General features: G+C 33.9%; 1 pseudogene; it reads left to right on the forward strand.

Moving 5' to 3' along the window:
• The first annotated feature begins 7,816 nt into the window (after positions 1 to 7,816).
• LOC149545491 (cytochrome c biogenesis protein CCS1, chloroplastic-like) lies at positions 7,817 to 12,430 on the forward strand (annotated as a pseudogene).
• Positions 12,431 to 16,571: the final 4,141 nt, after the last annotated feature.

The following is a 16,571-nucleotide window of genomic DNA, read 5'->3' on the forward strand; positions in this document are numbered from 1 at the left end:
CTCTCAACTATCACCTAATCTCTCTCCAATGTAACCACATCTCTCTCTCCTATCATGGCATCCCTCTCTGCCACAACCTGACCCAACTAAATCTGAAGCCCTCTGATCATCTCCAAGAGATCTAAATGAATAGGCCCTGCCTGTACTGGTGCTAATGCTCTCTCAATGTCATCCACAAAATCCCCCTCCATATCCATTGTAGCTGCATCCACTAATACATTTGGTACCAAATTGCAATAGCAGTGCCATTATAGTTTTTCTGTCACAACCTCGTCATCATTGCAATTGCGATGGTAGACCATCGCAATTGCGATGCCGACAAGGTTGTGATGGAAAAATTGTAATGCAATTTGGTACCAAATGTATTAGTGATCCCTATCCTCCCAGTAGTCATCCCCATCCCCACCCACACTCCCTCAAACCTCCTCATCATTAGCTCCCTCATCCTCTCCCATAGTATCCTCCTCATCCTCACTCTCATCATCACCCACATCATCCTTGTCACCCTCATCATCACCCTAACCATTCCCCCTCTCATCATCCTTAGTGTCAACTCCCTCCTCATCATCAACATCATCAAATCCCTCCTCATCCTCTTTGCCATCCTCCTCCTCCTCATCCTATGGCCTCCCTTGAGGTACTAGTACTGCTAGATCTGTCAAGAGTCTCGATCGATGTTGTGCAAACCACCTATCATATGCTACTATTGTACCTACATCCACTATATCTACTACTACCCCCCATAGCCTCAGCTGTAACTCTGCTAGCTGTGTCTTCATGGGTGGTCCCCACTCTCACACCTCTGCTTTAGATCGAGCAAAAAGTGTTAACCCTATAGGTACATCTTGTGTCTTCCCAAACTATCTCCACACCCACTTTGGTAGGTACATCTCTATAACTAGGTGACCAATCATTGTGTGCCCTATGAGGTAACGCTCATGCCTACAGTATGGTAAGTGCATGTCATCATCATCCCATCTAGGGAAATCTCTGTATGGTCTCCATATGAATTGAGTCATCGTATCTATCTCATGACAAAAATACTTTGCATATCCCAATGGTCCTCGGGCTAGGACACCTTTATAGCTGTAAGCATATGGCATATCATCCACCAACACTCGCTCTAGAAAAGGCATAAATACTACAATATGCTCATAGGCCTAGATCTATAATAATGTGCCACCAGTGCTAAAGGATAGTCCTCCTCTATACACTACTTGATGCAAATAATAATATAGCATCCCCAACATGTGTGGGCCCCAAGAAAACATAGTGCCCTCCATGATCATCTGCTTAAGTACTCGACCCCATCCAACTGGGAGTCCATGTCCCCATCTATCAGGTATTAGCAATCCACCAATCACCCAACATATCACAACCATCAGTTGCTCATGGCATGCCACCAATAAGTCACATCCGATCTCATAGTCTTGGATCCCTAGCTCTGCATCTCCGCATCCAAATAGTTGATGTAGAGCTGCTCACCCTGTAGTTGGGTCATACACTGCTAGCTCTCCATGGATCGAGATCCTAAGGATATCCCATACATCCTCTAGTGTCATGATCGCCTCCCCAATTGGTCAGTGGAATGAACTCATCTCGAAGTGCCACCTCTCCATCAAAGCTGTCAGCAAAGCCCTATTCCCCCTCACCTCTAGCATAAACATCACATGATATAATCCTAACCTAGCCAATATCCCTCACTCACTAGGTGTCATATGATGATGTATTCCAAGTCTTCATGGCTTATGTCCCCATACCCATAATAAGGGCAGCTCCTCATGCATAATCACATAGCCTATGTCAACCTTCTATGGTTTGCATCTAGTTTACCCTACTTTTGACACAAGTTTAACTTAGTTTGACTCTAGTTTGACTAAGTTTTACTTTTTTTGAGCATGTTTTACTAATTTTACTTATGTTTTGAACTCTTCCTAGAGTTTTGAACATGTTTCCCAAGTTTTGGGTCATTTCGAGCTCATTTGCATCATTTTGACCCTATCCCTATCCATTGGTCAACCTTTTCCTCCATTAGAGCTAAGTTTGACCAAATTTGACCTTTTTTGACTATCCTAGTCTTAGTTAACCTATGTTTTCAACTCTTCCAAGGTTTTGAACATGTATTCCAAATTTTGAGTCATTCTGAGTCCATTTGCACCAAGTACATTTTCTCATGTTTCTAAAATCCCCCTAGGGTTATGCTAACTTGTACCAAGTTTTAGCTCGATCTAGGACCATTCAGACCTTGATCAAAACCTTGAAGCATCCTAGGATGTAGTTGGGGTTCCCAACTACGTCATTGACACAATTGGGGTTCCCAACTACATCATTGACATAGTTGGTCATACCAACTATTTCATTGATGCACTTGGGAATGCCAACTATGTCATTGATGCACTTGGCCATTTTTTGGGTGTAGTTGGGGCATTTGGAAGCCCTAACTGGCCCTAGGACCCTTGACTGACCTTGTTTGACCCCAATTCCCCTCGACAGACTCTTAGGTGCCTAAAAAGTAATAAAAAAAGCATGAAAAAACATTAAAGTACATAAATGGCCTTGATGTACTCACTGGAGGTCCAGCATCTACACATCATCGAAAGGTCTGCACCCGTTCACCACGATGTTGCTCCCTAGGTAGTTGATCCATCCTCCTTGCTCCAAAGCTCTTTTCTTTCAAATGAGAGAGTGAAAATGACTTTCAAACTCCTCTCAAAGCCCTTTTATAGCTTGTTGCTACCTAGATGGTTGTGCCAAAGGCCCTTTATGTGTTGGTCGCGATGCCTATTTGCACTCCGGAGGCCATAACTTTTGCGTTTTAAGTCTAATTTTTGATCCGTCAGTTCCTATGGCTTTGTTTTCTCATTTTTGATGAAATCAGCCTATTAGGTGCCTATGTTGGTCAATTTCTTGAAGGGGCATAAATATATACCACATTGTTGGGGAATGCTTTTATGAATTTTTCATTAGCATTCTTTGACACAACACTCTAAATCAAATTGTATCAAAGAGGGGCAAAATGTAGATGCTCAAAAATGGTTCACATCTACAGTTTCATCACTTCTTCATACTAATTTGTCCCATTTTCTCATTCTACTAACTCTGATCTTTTGGCCAAATTGACCATATTTTGTCATTTGTATCCTCTTTCACATCAATGTCATGTCAACTCAAAATCAGTCCTAATCAACCTAAAACATATCAAGCATCTCAAATTAATCATCATTTATCTTATTCTAGGTATTGTTGTGGCTTTTAGTGCCTAGGAAACCTATCAACTTATCAATCTTATGAATCTAACCTTAGTACTATTGTGGCTCTCAGTGCTAGGTCAAACTATCATTCATGTCATTCAATCTTTGACATTGTTGAGGCTTTCAACGTTAGATCATGGCATCATCAAACATTTTAATAATATTGACAGTGTCCGTCGATGTTATTATGATCAAACCTTTTCGATAAATTTCAATCCTTAGCATTTATGATGTTGGTTAAATGTTGCATACCAACCAATTCATGTCATGTGTCCTTGGCATGTTATCAATTTTTATCTATCAATCAATTTGGCCATGGCTTTCGTCTATCTATCATCATCTTATTCGATATCCATTATCATTACATCTTCATCAAAGGATACGGTCACATTCATTTAATCAATTTGGCCAATCATTTACTAATTTTCTCTATAGGATTAAATAACCCATAATTTAATTCTATTATTCCTTCTAATTATTCTTCCTAATTATCATCCTTAATCAATTAATTTTATTAATTAATTGGTTCATCATCTGCAAACCATGGAAATTCTTAATTTCCCAAGTTCCATTTTCCACCATTAATTCCATTTTCTACTAATTCTTATTTTGTGGAATAAAGGGATTTTTAATTCAAATATTTCATAAAATATTGCATCATAGTGACACTTGGATATGACACCTCAAGGATTCTCCTTTGACACTCGGCTAAGATTTGTCATAATCAAATATTCTTACCTCTTACACATGTCCCTATTTGGCTTATTCGTCATAGATTCTTGGCTTTAAGTGGGTTGAGGTGTCTTATGACATGTCATAGATTCTCTTTCACATTTAGCCAAGTTTGACTTTCACGTGTCGTAGAATCTTACAATTGGCATATTTTGTCATATGCATCATGGATTCTCAAAGGAATCTCTTGCCACATCTCATATCTATGGGTGAAAAATCCAATGCTCTCACCCTCCATGTCAATTATAAAATGGACACCCTTTCTCTCATTTTGGATCTTAATGCTTAAGTCTTGAAAATCCAAATTCTTGAGTCTTTGAGTCCCCACTTCTTTGCATTTACACTTCTTGCTCTCACACTAAAATCACACTTCTAGTATTCTCATGGCATTATCCATACCATAGGCTTTTGCTTCAATCTTGTGTGCACTATAGGCAAATTGGAGCTACAATCATTTGGAGAAGAAAGAAGGACATGGGAGCTACAAATGAAAAAGGGGGTTTATATTGCTTTCTTTATTAGTTTGGCTTTCATGGTAGACTAGTGGGTGCTAATATATGATTATTGAGTTTTGTTATTTGCTCATGGTATGTTATGCATTTAACTCATTTTCTGGTGCTATAGTAACATTTACTATTTTACCATTCCATACTAAGTTTAGTTATTAAATTATGGTAGGAACTTATGAAAGAAGAATGGAAATCAAGGTAGGAAGCTTAGCTCTCAAATCTAAAATGGAGAAGTGATGTAAACAATGGGAGTCAACCATTGTCCTAGGCTACCAGGATGCATCAAAAGCAGAATTCTACTTCTAATTAGATAATACTCAAATTTCTCTAACAAAAAACCCTATTTTATGGACTACAAAAGAGGGCCTCCATAAGCATGAAAAGTTGCATTGGCTTAAAACCTTCTTCACGGATACTGGTCCACTTTTTACTTCTAAGTTCTTATAGTTCTTGGCAAGCTTGTGTTATTTGAAAGTAAGCTATCATGAGTATTGTACATATAATATTGAATTTTATTTTGTAGTTGTTTCCTTAGTGGTTAATTGATGCTAGATTGAAGCAATGACTTATATTATATATCTTTCTTAATGTAGAATAATTTTTGCTTAAAACAGCGAGGATATGCTTAAGCATGTCCATTTGTATTATACCTAACATTAATATTTAACATACGTGAGAGCTTTTGTTTAACATAGGTGTGATTTTTTTTATAAACACAAATACCTTTTAGTTTTTTATAAAAAGTGAAGCAATAGAACATCTGAAAGAATTTTAGTGAGATTACTTTTAGTATTTATGTGCTTTAGGCTATGATTGAGATTCTTAAGGAATAATATGCTTCAATATGAATGTGATTTAGCAAATTTTTTTGCTTCTTTAGGAGAATTTCTAATGGGTGTTAAGTGTGTGTTCATTCTTTCTCAAGAGAGATGGATTCATGTTGAATATGGGTCAATTAGTTTGACTTAAAATCACACAGTTAAATCCTTATAGAAATACCACAATTTGACTTGCCATGGAAATTATCTCCTACTTATTGATAATAGATTTATCAAAGATTTAAGAATTTATGAATATATTTAGACCAATAAATCATAATACTATACCCAAAGTAAATCATATTGTAAATTTTGTGGACATATTTGTAAATCTATTGAATTAGGGGTTTTTTCCCATAAATCAACAGTGACAATACCAAGGGTTTTTGTCCTTGACCAAGATTCATATTTCCATCCAAACTTGATAGGAGCATGAAAGGGTTTTCAACTTTTTCCCTTCCAATTTTTGTGGACATGGAAGGGATTTTTTCCTTCCTATTTGCAAGGCACTACCTTTATTCAAAATAGATAACTTGATGTATTTTATAGACTATTGTTGATTTGATGCTTTTGTGAAATGTCTCTTCAATGAATCCCTGATTTTATTTGTTATTGACTAATTTTCTCACCTAATAGTTGAAAAATGAATTTCTAAGTTGATGTCCTCAAACTCAAAGTTCCCCCTTTCATATCTTCAAATTGGAGTTAGTCCCACCTCTTCAACAAACCTTTAAGTTTGCAAGAATTACAAGCTTAATTTTTTTATGTTGCAAGAATTAAACCTCTTCATTGTTGCACTTGGAGAATAATAATTTAATTTTTTAACAAATTAATATGTTAGCACTTTGTTTTATTATGCCGCTATAGGTATGTAAAAATGTTGAATGCATGTCATGGACATTAGAGACTTGTTTGTGGAAAGGATGCATAGTTGTTAGTGGAAGAGATGCATATTTATAACATGTACGTAGTGTAATTATTTATCCTTTTGCTTTTGGCATGACAAGACATGTAATTGTCTAAGAAGTATGGTTTTTACACATCTTTTTCATAACACATTTATATAATAGTTAATTATAATTAAACTCAAATTTCAAGAGACTTTGTGGATTTTCTCATATCTTATGTAAGAATTGGCTGTAAATATGACATGCTCACCTCAATGTGGATAGATAAGACTATTTGAAAAATATTTGCAACCTTATCCCTCTCCTAATCTATGATTCTTTTGATGGTGAATATCAATTGATATGTGGAAGTTGAAACTGACTAATTTAGTGATTGGTTTATTGAATAAAAGAGTGGGGCTCGCTTTGATTTTTTTCATATGTGCACCCAGCTTGTACCTTCTATTTTTTTTTCTTTCATTTTATCTAGGCTACCTATTTTAATCTTTCTACTTTGGAGAAATGTTGTGATCAAGCACTGAATAAGATTGGATTTGTGTATTGTAGTCAAAATTCAAACAGTTGTGTGTCTTGATTTCATCTCTATAGGAAACCCTTGAGCTGCTCTCTATGTGTCTAATTGTTTAACCTTCTATACTAGTTTAGACAAGAAAAACTATACAAACTATAATTTTAGCTGTGTAATGATTCATCTTTCCTTATTGATATTTATTTAGTGTCTTTTCTCTAATTTTGGTGTGTTCAAAACTTCAACCATGTTAATTCTTGTTTTTACAGTGGCTAGTATAAGATATATTTATTCTATCTTTAGATGTTATTTTATTCTCCCATGTCTAATCTTCACCAAATAATTGCTGCTATTAGATGAGGACTACTAGATAACCTTCATTATTGCATCCAAACCAAGGTAACCCATTTACTTTTTTTTTGTATACCATGGAAAGACTTGTAAACTTATCTCCATATTCCAACTTTATTAAACTAATTTCTCCTCTATCTCTTTTAGTGCTCATAATTGGTATTGATATTCAAAGACACTAGTAGAGAAAACAATGTGTGAATATGTGATCTTTAAAGGTAGCTTTCATTTGATAACATTATTGGGGTATGCTTAGTTTTATTTGTTACTTTTGTATCTAATTTTAAATATCTTTCTAGGTTTGCATATATGTTTATAGAATTCAATAGAATGGTCTTACTAAAACATAATTCATGTTCATTTTCTATGGTTTCTGATATTAGCCCATGGATCTCACACACCTTTTTCAACTAGGATCTAAGTGTTCTTCCGACACCTCTAATGGTCTCTAGGATTTATTACTCATCCAAGGATCCCCTAACCTACCTTAACCTACCCACCAAGTTAACTTTTCCAACGTTCCAACATTCCAAGCTTGTTCTCTAGCACCTAATTCCCTAAAAGGCTTATAAAGGTCTTCTAGGGTCATAGAATGGGTTAATACCCAATTGAAGGGTTTCTTCATAAACAAGGCTACTAGAGGAGCCCTAATTAGGCTTCCTTGTAGACTTATAGGGCTTTTACCTCCTTTCTTTCAAGGATTAAACATAGCTAGTAATAATAATAATAAATTTTATAAATGACCAATTCTCAAGGATTTTTGGGGTTTCAAGCCTGTAATAGGCCGTACAACATTTTGGCCAATAATGAGGGTTTTAAGGGTTCCATAGACACCTTGTTGTCCTACCCTTCCAAAAAACTTTCCAAAGCATTTCAAGACTTTTCCTTCACAAAATCACACCTCCTAACACCCTTCTTGAACCCCTCCAAAGGACTTGCTATGAAATCCACTCCTATGCCTTTTAGAGCTATTTTGCTATTGTCCACTCATAGCTAAATACTGTTGTATTCACCTAGGGCATGATCAAAGAAATGCTTACACTTGATTTTTGGGCCCCTCCTTGCACATATTTATAGATTAGGGTCTGTAGTCCTAGATTCCAAATTACCATGGTGTGCCTATGGTGGAAACAAGATCTACAACCCCATGTTTATAAGCTCTCCAAAACTGGCAGAGCACAATCTACTTAGAAAGAATTAAACAAAGCACTTGTGAAACTTGAAAAGACATAATTTAATGCTTGTAAAAGGAAGAATTAAAACTATACACAATATTCAATCCAAAAAAATCCACAAATACTTCTCTAATCACTTCAAAACTTAATAAAAACTAGTAACTATCACTACAATTCTAGGCATAGTCTGTTGTTTGTACTATAGTTGTACAATGGTATTTACCAACCCTTGCATTAGGGAATTTATAGGCTTCTCCTTGGAATTTTTGAAGTCATAGAATCACTTCTTAGATCTCATAGTCAAGACCTTGGTGTTCTTTCGATGAGTTCAAGATATGAGGTCAGCTGATTGTGATTATTTGAAAGAAATGATCTCATAGCATTCATCCAATGTTTTTGCTCTTATTCCATGGATAATATGATCTTTTTTTTTTCAAATTTTGAGGCTTGTAGGTCATCTTTTGATTAGCTGATTGTGATTATTTGAAAGAAATGATCTCATAGCATTCATCCAATGTTTTTGCTCTTATTCCATGGATAATATGATCTTTTTTTTTTCAAATTTTGAGGCTTGTAGGTCATCTTTAGCAAATCAAGTCTATATGGATTCAAAGGGCTTGTCAGTAGGCTTGCACCTATTGGTGTACACACAACTCTTTTGCTAATAATGGTAGGGGCAAATCTAAGTTCTATGGGGAGCTACTGTGGTTCAATTATAGTTCCTCAAGGCTTGAATTTTATGATAGTGAATGTGCTTACTCCAAATGGGATTTTGTCTAAACCAATTCCCAACTTTTAAACTAAAGTTCATGTTGAGAAGTTTTAAATTGATTACTATGAGAATGGTGAGGTATATATATATTTGGAATCACAATCTAGAGCTTTTGTTAGCCTTCACACAACCACTCACATAAAAGAAGAAACAATATTCTAGCCACCATCTTACAACTCTTTGTTCTTTTTTTGTTCTCCTAGCTACATTTATCTCCTACTTATCAATTAATGAGCTTAAGGGGCTTTCTAATGAATGGTTCATAAGGCACAACACTTGGTGAAGGTTTTACAAATGGAGTTGCAAGCTTTGGGTTTAACCATGGAGGAAACTCCATAGTTAAGTGGACTTAGGCTGGAGTAGTACTGGGATGGGTGACCTCCTAGGAAGTCCCAATGCTTCACCCCTATAAGCATCATTTGGATCCAATCAGTGCTAAGTGTTCCATTTATTCTCATGAGAGATCGATTCATGTTGAATCACTACTCATGAAACATGGGTCAATGATTTTGACTCAAAATCACATAATTAAATCCTGATAGCAATATCACAATTTGACTTGTTGTGGAAATTATCTCTTACTTATCAATCTAAAAATTAATCAGTTCTTTTTCAAAAAATGCATTTAATGCAATAGGGAAGGATGGTGGGCTTCAAGATACAATGAAAGTTTGAAATTTTAGAGGTTTAGGCACTCTAGCCTACCCAAACCCTTAAGTGTTCCAAAAGCTTGAATTTAACAAGGCTATCCCCAAGGATCCTATGAGATGTATTTGAGTTTTTAGGCTTCAATTTTTTTGGTTTAAATGCATTCCAATATCTCAACACAATCCTATGCTCCTGCTTCACAAGGTCTTCTCAAACTGAACCTAAAAGGCCAACACTCTGCCTAAATGTCCTACTACATACTTTAAATGGGAATAACTCTTTTTTTTGTGAAAATAATTGACAATTTAGTGGAATCTTAGGCTACCCTTTTTAGATTTTTACAACATATCCCAAAATTTCATATAGTTGTTTTGGACCAATACCCTTGTTCTTGACTGCTGCCCTATTTTGATGGACAAAATTGGCTAATTTTTGAAGAGAAATATAAGATAGAGTCCTCCTAATGGTTCCAACTCTTATATAGTATTTAGTTATGTCTTGAAAATATTGAAAGTGTCTTGAAAATATTGAAAGTGAAAGGAGTCGATCTCAAGGTTTTTGTAACACAAAAAAACCCCAAAATAGCACTCCAAACCCTTGAAACAAGGGCTTCCTCAATCACCCAATTAAACACACTTCCAATCCCAATAGACAATGAATCCACCTTCACATGAACATTTTTCAATGTCTCCAATCATAAAATAGACCTCTTGTTCAAGTAGAATGTCTATTGTTATACCCGAGCATGCATTTTCAATGTACTATCATATTGTCATTAACTGTGATCAGTCCTATCTTGCCCAATCTTGCACAAAATTGGTTAGAAACCTATGATACATGTTAGTTCAAGTCACTCCATGAATATTTGGCCCCATACTCATGGAATGATTTTCATTACTCCTAAACTTTACTACATCAAATAAATAATTAAGGGAAATTTACTGGTTCAGCAGCTGGTGCAACAACAAGCTTATAATAGCATGAAACACAAAAACAAAACACTGCAAATGATGAAGGAAAACTTCTCGAAGTATTTGGAGAGAAAACCACTCAACTTGAGATCCAGAACTATAGAATTTGAATTACAGAAAATAGAAGTTTTGATATTTCTATTCACTAGTCTGTACACTTGATTTTCTCTTCTCTATCCCAAAGACTCCCATTGAGATGTTAACAGTAGGTATCTTATTGTTATTCATTTTTCTTTCCCATCTTTATTTAGGTATCCCAATTTTACACTGACCTTTCTTTACATGATAAAAATGGAAAGGAAGTTCTAAGGAAGACTATTAGTGTGAATAGCCCTTTATGATTTGGGGACATCACAATCTATCAAACAGATTGGAGTATCTCAGCTCTTCAGATACACAAGAATGGTGCAAGACCATTCAATCTTGCAATGGCTACATTACAGAGTGGAGATAATAAACTTTTTGTTGCATTCTTGCCATGAGAAGATCATAATAGTTCTACCAATCCTAAAGGAATGTAAGTATACATGAGAAATCTTTATTTCTAAAATCTTTAAATCTCCCTTTGAAAGAGCCAAAAAAAGGAATCATCTTGAAGGATATTTTTGTCATTTACTAAATTTTGTAGCTTCTAAACCATTATATCTAATTTATTTATAGATTTCTAGAAAATATTGTGTATAAGTATTTGAATCAACATTTTAGATCATGTTGTATGTTTATCATCAAGATACAAGAGAGCTAAGAACACATTTGAGTGCAATCCAAAATGTTGATTCAAATATTTATACATAATCTATTCTAGAAATTTGTAACTGAATCGATTATGGATTATGGAAAACTCATATATTTAATTTATTATATCTGGTGATTATTTCTTTGACACCATAGATCAATTTTGGCTTGAGATTTATAGTTTGGTGTGATGTATGATCAAGAAGGGAAGTTTGTGGGAGTTAGGCAGCCTAGGTCAAATCGTCCATTAAGTATTGATGGTATGGAAGTTGTTGTGGATGATGTGATTGGCGGTACTTGCCTAGAACTAAAGGTCCATGCTTTTCCTCCATTGTTTGTTTCTATTAGATAGTTTATCCTGTGAACCTATAAAGAATATAATGGAGATAACTCTACTTTGAGTGGAATTAGATTGAATAATCATCAGTACAAACTTTAACAAAAAGGAGATTGATTTTAATCACAATGAGTATGCCAGACTCACTAATTATCAGTTATGACTACCCTTCCTTTTATGGTTTTTATTAAAAAAAATGTAAAAGTATAACTAAGATATAAATTCTTATGTTTATCAATGTTTGGCCTACTTCCAGCTAACTATTTTTCCTGATCTCAATTGGATCCAGGGGTTCTTGTGGTAAATTCTATTTTTGGAGCACTCATGTTCACAACTGTTGTTAGCTTTTTTTCTCATTCATAGGTAAGCCTAGATTGAGCAAATTTCTACCTTCACAAAATTCATTTCAAGTTTTGGTTAATGTATTTTTCAAGTTATCATCATTTGGATAATGGCACAAAAATTATGTCTAATGTGTTGGTTTACAAAATAAACAATAGATGTTTAGGTATGCACTTTGCAAGATGGAACATCTACTGTAGTTGGAGGAAAGAGCAATAGAGATAAACTAGGTTTTCAAGAAGAGATGAATAAGATATTTGATTTAGTTCCCGAAGTAGTTAGTAATAAACATATTGCAATTCAAGAGTTTGTGAGCTTAGAAAGTGATGAGAGGTCCTTGCCAATGGAGAGTACACTATCAAAGAATACATAGATAGCAATTGGATTTGCCTCAGTAGTTTACTAAAACTTCTAATTTATAGAAAAAATAATCACAAGGCAAGGGGATGTATAGAACATACAAGCTCTCTTGTGTTGGTCTGAGATGTGACAAGAATGCAAACAAATTGATCGGGTGATTTGCATCCCAAATTTTGCTAGCCAAAGTAAATTTAAGTAACAAATTCAAATTCATCTTTCACAAAACCATTTCAACATTGTTTCTATGAACATGTGTTATTAGCAAATAAAGTGGCATGAAATCAGATAGCAATTCATTCAAAGATTCCTTAACCAAGTCCATTTTTTACATAGTTGTCTAGAATTTGCTCAATGACTAGAAAATGTAATTGATTTCTCTATTTATTAAAATTTAATATTGATATAAGTCATGCCAATCCAAATATAGGTGCTACTTGACTATGTGGCTTTTCTTAGTGTGGCAATAGATATTTTAAAAATTTTGTTTGAAATGCCGAGATTAATGTTGCAATAAATTAGATTTATGATCTTTTAGACTTTTAGCAACTAGTTAACTATAAAAATCAAAATTTTGCTAACTTCTAGCATTTATATTCAATTTTATAACCTGGTTCTCGCACTAGATTTTCTACAGTGTGCCTTGATTGTTGTGTAGTTATTTGTTCTTGTTCTAATTACAGGTCATAAGAATATTTAAGGTTTGCTTAAGTATATTGTTATCTCAAAGTTGGGTCTTGCTAATGGACCAAAAAATGTGGTTTTGTATTTTGATTCTCTTATCATCAGTTATTGTGCTTTCTCTGTAACATATTGGGTTGTGGAATCTTGAAGTGTTTGAGTATTCATTTTCCAAAAATATGTCCATATCCTTGCAAATGTCAAATTCTCCATGAGATGGTTCCAATATCATAGACACACTTTTAATCTATACCAAATCTCTTAGCACTAGGGTATACTATATATTTTTTCCCCACCTGAATGTGTATGATATTTTATGAGTTTTTTAAATTTTCACAAAGGTATTCTTGAGAACATGAAAGGTATCCCTCAAAGTTGGTGAAACATGAAAAGTGTTGAACATTTTGATCCAACTTTGTATTTTATTGAAATTCCATATCTGAACAAACTTATCACATAAGATTTTAATATCAAGATTTATATTGACTTAAAGATTTGTTACATTTCTTTCAGGGATCAAGTCTCACTACATATGAATTGGTCCATGATCACATACCTAGAGTCCTTATAGTAGATTCTACAACAATGGCATTATAGAAGTTAGGTCATGTAGATGCTATAGTTGTAGGAGCAGATAGGATTGCATCAAATGGTATGTAGAATTTCTATTAATATCTTGCAATTTCTTTGCTATGATATTTGAAATTGTTGTTCATCAAATTAAATCTCATTAGATGATTGGCCGATAGAATTTTGCCAACAACATTTGTTCTTGCATGTTAAGGCTTGTTAAGTTGCTATTATATTTGCATAGGTGACACAACAAATCAAATAGGGAAATATAATCTACCACTCTTAGCTTTCCACCATCTATCCCATTTTATGTAATTACTCCTCTGACCTTAGTGGATCTCTCAATTTCCTCTGGTGAGTATATAATAATTGAAGAGAGGTCACCAAAGAACTAACTCATGCTCTTGGTGGAAAAGGTCAACAAGTAGCTCCATCTAGGATTTCTATTTGGAACCCTACTTTTGTTATTACCCCTGCAAATCTTATCTCAGCCATTATAACTAAAAGGGTGCATCGTCATATCTACTCTTTTGTGAATAAATTGTCATTTAAAAAAAAAAAAAACAATTTGATATCAAACTTGGTTTTCTTCATTTCATACATTGTACAAGTGCAACCATGATATATTTTTTTGCATATAATATTTAAAATGTGTTATGTAAAATAGGGCATCATTACAAAGAAGGATCCAACATCTGTGTTTGATGTAAATGAGTTCATAGAGAACATTTCTTAAGGAGAAGATAAAGTATACATTGGACAAGTGCAACTATGATTTTCATACCAATTTAAAGAAATTGAGGTACTCTTCAATCATTAAATTCTTAAAAAGAGAAAAATGACTACACAAGTAAACTTCAGAAGTAGTTGTTCTAGTGCTAAAGTTCTTGTGGGATAAAATGCATAATTTTCATATAGTGTTGTTCAGTTTAGGATACTTTTCTTCTTCAACTTATGTATTGTACTATATTGTACTTTGAAAATTGACTGTCATGAATATGAAATTCCTTTGTTACTTTGATTATATAACATATCATTATTCACAATTGAAAAAATTTATGTCAACTTTGGCAATATCAAGAGTGCATAATGGGACATGTTACATTTCAATAGCTTTGTTTTTGCTTACATTCTTGGATGCTTTCATTTCAAAGAATACATGTATGTTCTCTATGTTTATGTTTTTCTTTATTCCATGTTGTATCAAGCAATCATTTCTCATCCAAGCCATTTAATTTGCAATCTTTTAAATCTTTGCAAAGATAAAGTTGGAGCAAGAAAATTTTTCTTCTCAAAGGTCTCCTCTAATTGTAAAGTGGACACTTTACAATTGGAGAACATCTTTGAGAAGAAAATGTCTCCTGCTCCAACTTTATCTTTGTAGAGATTTAAAAGGTTGCAAATTAAATGGCTTGGATCAGAAACAATTGCTTGATACAGCATTAAAAAAATTGACCAAACATTGGCAAAAATTTTGTCCAATTCTTGATAGTTTTTTACCAAGAATTGGTCAAAATTCCCACAAATTATTTTTAAAAATTGACCAAACATTGATAGAAATATTGACCAATTCTTGATAGTTTTCTACAAGATTTGGTTAAAATTTCTACCAATTATAAAAAAAAAATTGACCAAACATGGATGGAAATTTCAACAAATTCTTGATAGTTTTCTACCAAGAATTTGTCAAATTTTCCACCAATTCTAAAAAAATTCGACCAAACATTGGTGGAATTTTTGACAAACAATGGAAAATTAGAGCTAGCAAAAATTTAAAAAAATTGATGAATGTATTGGTCAAAATTTTTACCAATGCGCAAGTTGATGAAAAATTTGACGAGAAAAATTACCATGAACTGCTTGGTAAAAACTTCAACCAAAATTCATCAAAATTTGAGTTTAAATTTACTAGTGGCATCTAATTGAACTGGTTACAACATTAACCCTATATGCTCAACACATTAAAGGAAAGTCAAATACTCAACTCTTGACTCTATTCTACCTTCTAAGAAACCACATGAGGACCTTCAAGATTGATCAAATGTTGAAGGGAGGGATGTTTCACAATATAGGAACCACTAATGAAACCAAACTCAACATATAAATCTAAGGAAGTAGAAGAGAAACGTTCAAATGAAGGCAAGATACTTGCATGGACTAATGAATGGAAAGAGTGGGTAAGAAATTACTATTTTATTAAGGGAAATGAGAAATATAATTACAGAGTGCAAGGCTACTACAAGTAGATATTATCAAAACAAAGAACCTAGAAAAACTACTTAGAACTTGCCTTTATAGATTAGGCATAACTTTGATCTAACTTGAAATTCAAATATGAACCCAAGGTGGAGTCAAGTTGTAGAGAGAAAAAATAAATGAATATTAGAACTAAATCTAATCATGAAAATATAACCTACTAGAATGAAGTGATAAATAGGGCAAAACAAATGTAGCCAGTTGTAAAAAGATCAAATCTAAAATATTTAATCATTACAATCCATAATGAGACATGGGGAAGCAAAGGTGTCAAGAAAACAAGGCCAAAGAATGTCAATCGACATTAAAGAACAATTCTTGTAATGTGTGATGGCTACAACAAATGAATTTGCACTACTATCAAAAAAAATGTAGGATGGGATAACACACAATGGTGACCTACTACAAAAATTATAGAGCTGACCCATGTGGAATAAATCTAATTTGCCCCCAAATGATCCAAATTGTCAATGTAGATCTTAATTCTAAAATAGATGGCCCAAATGCTACAAAAATTCCCTCAACAAGTGATTAGAACCCAACCATAGATCAAGACCCTTTCATTCTCAAACGAACAGCTATAAAGCACTCAAAATATTCAAAGATGCTCCTAGATTTAACAGTCATTGCATCCTCATATGAAGAAA

This window comes from Cupressus sempervirens, chromosome 7 (genome assembly GCF_028749045.1).
Source record: "Cupressus sempervirens isolate cs-2001-9-10 chromosome 7, ASM2874904v1, whole genome shotgun sequence".
Taxonomy (NCBI): domain Eukaryota; kingdom Viridiplantae; phylum Streptophyta; class Pinopsida; order Cupressales; family Cupressaceae; genus Cupressus; species Cupressus sempervirens.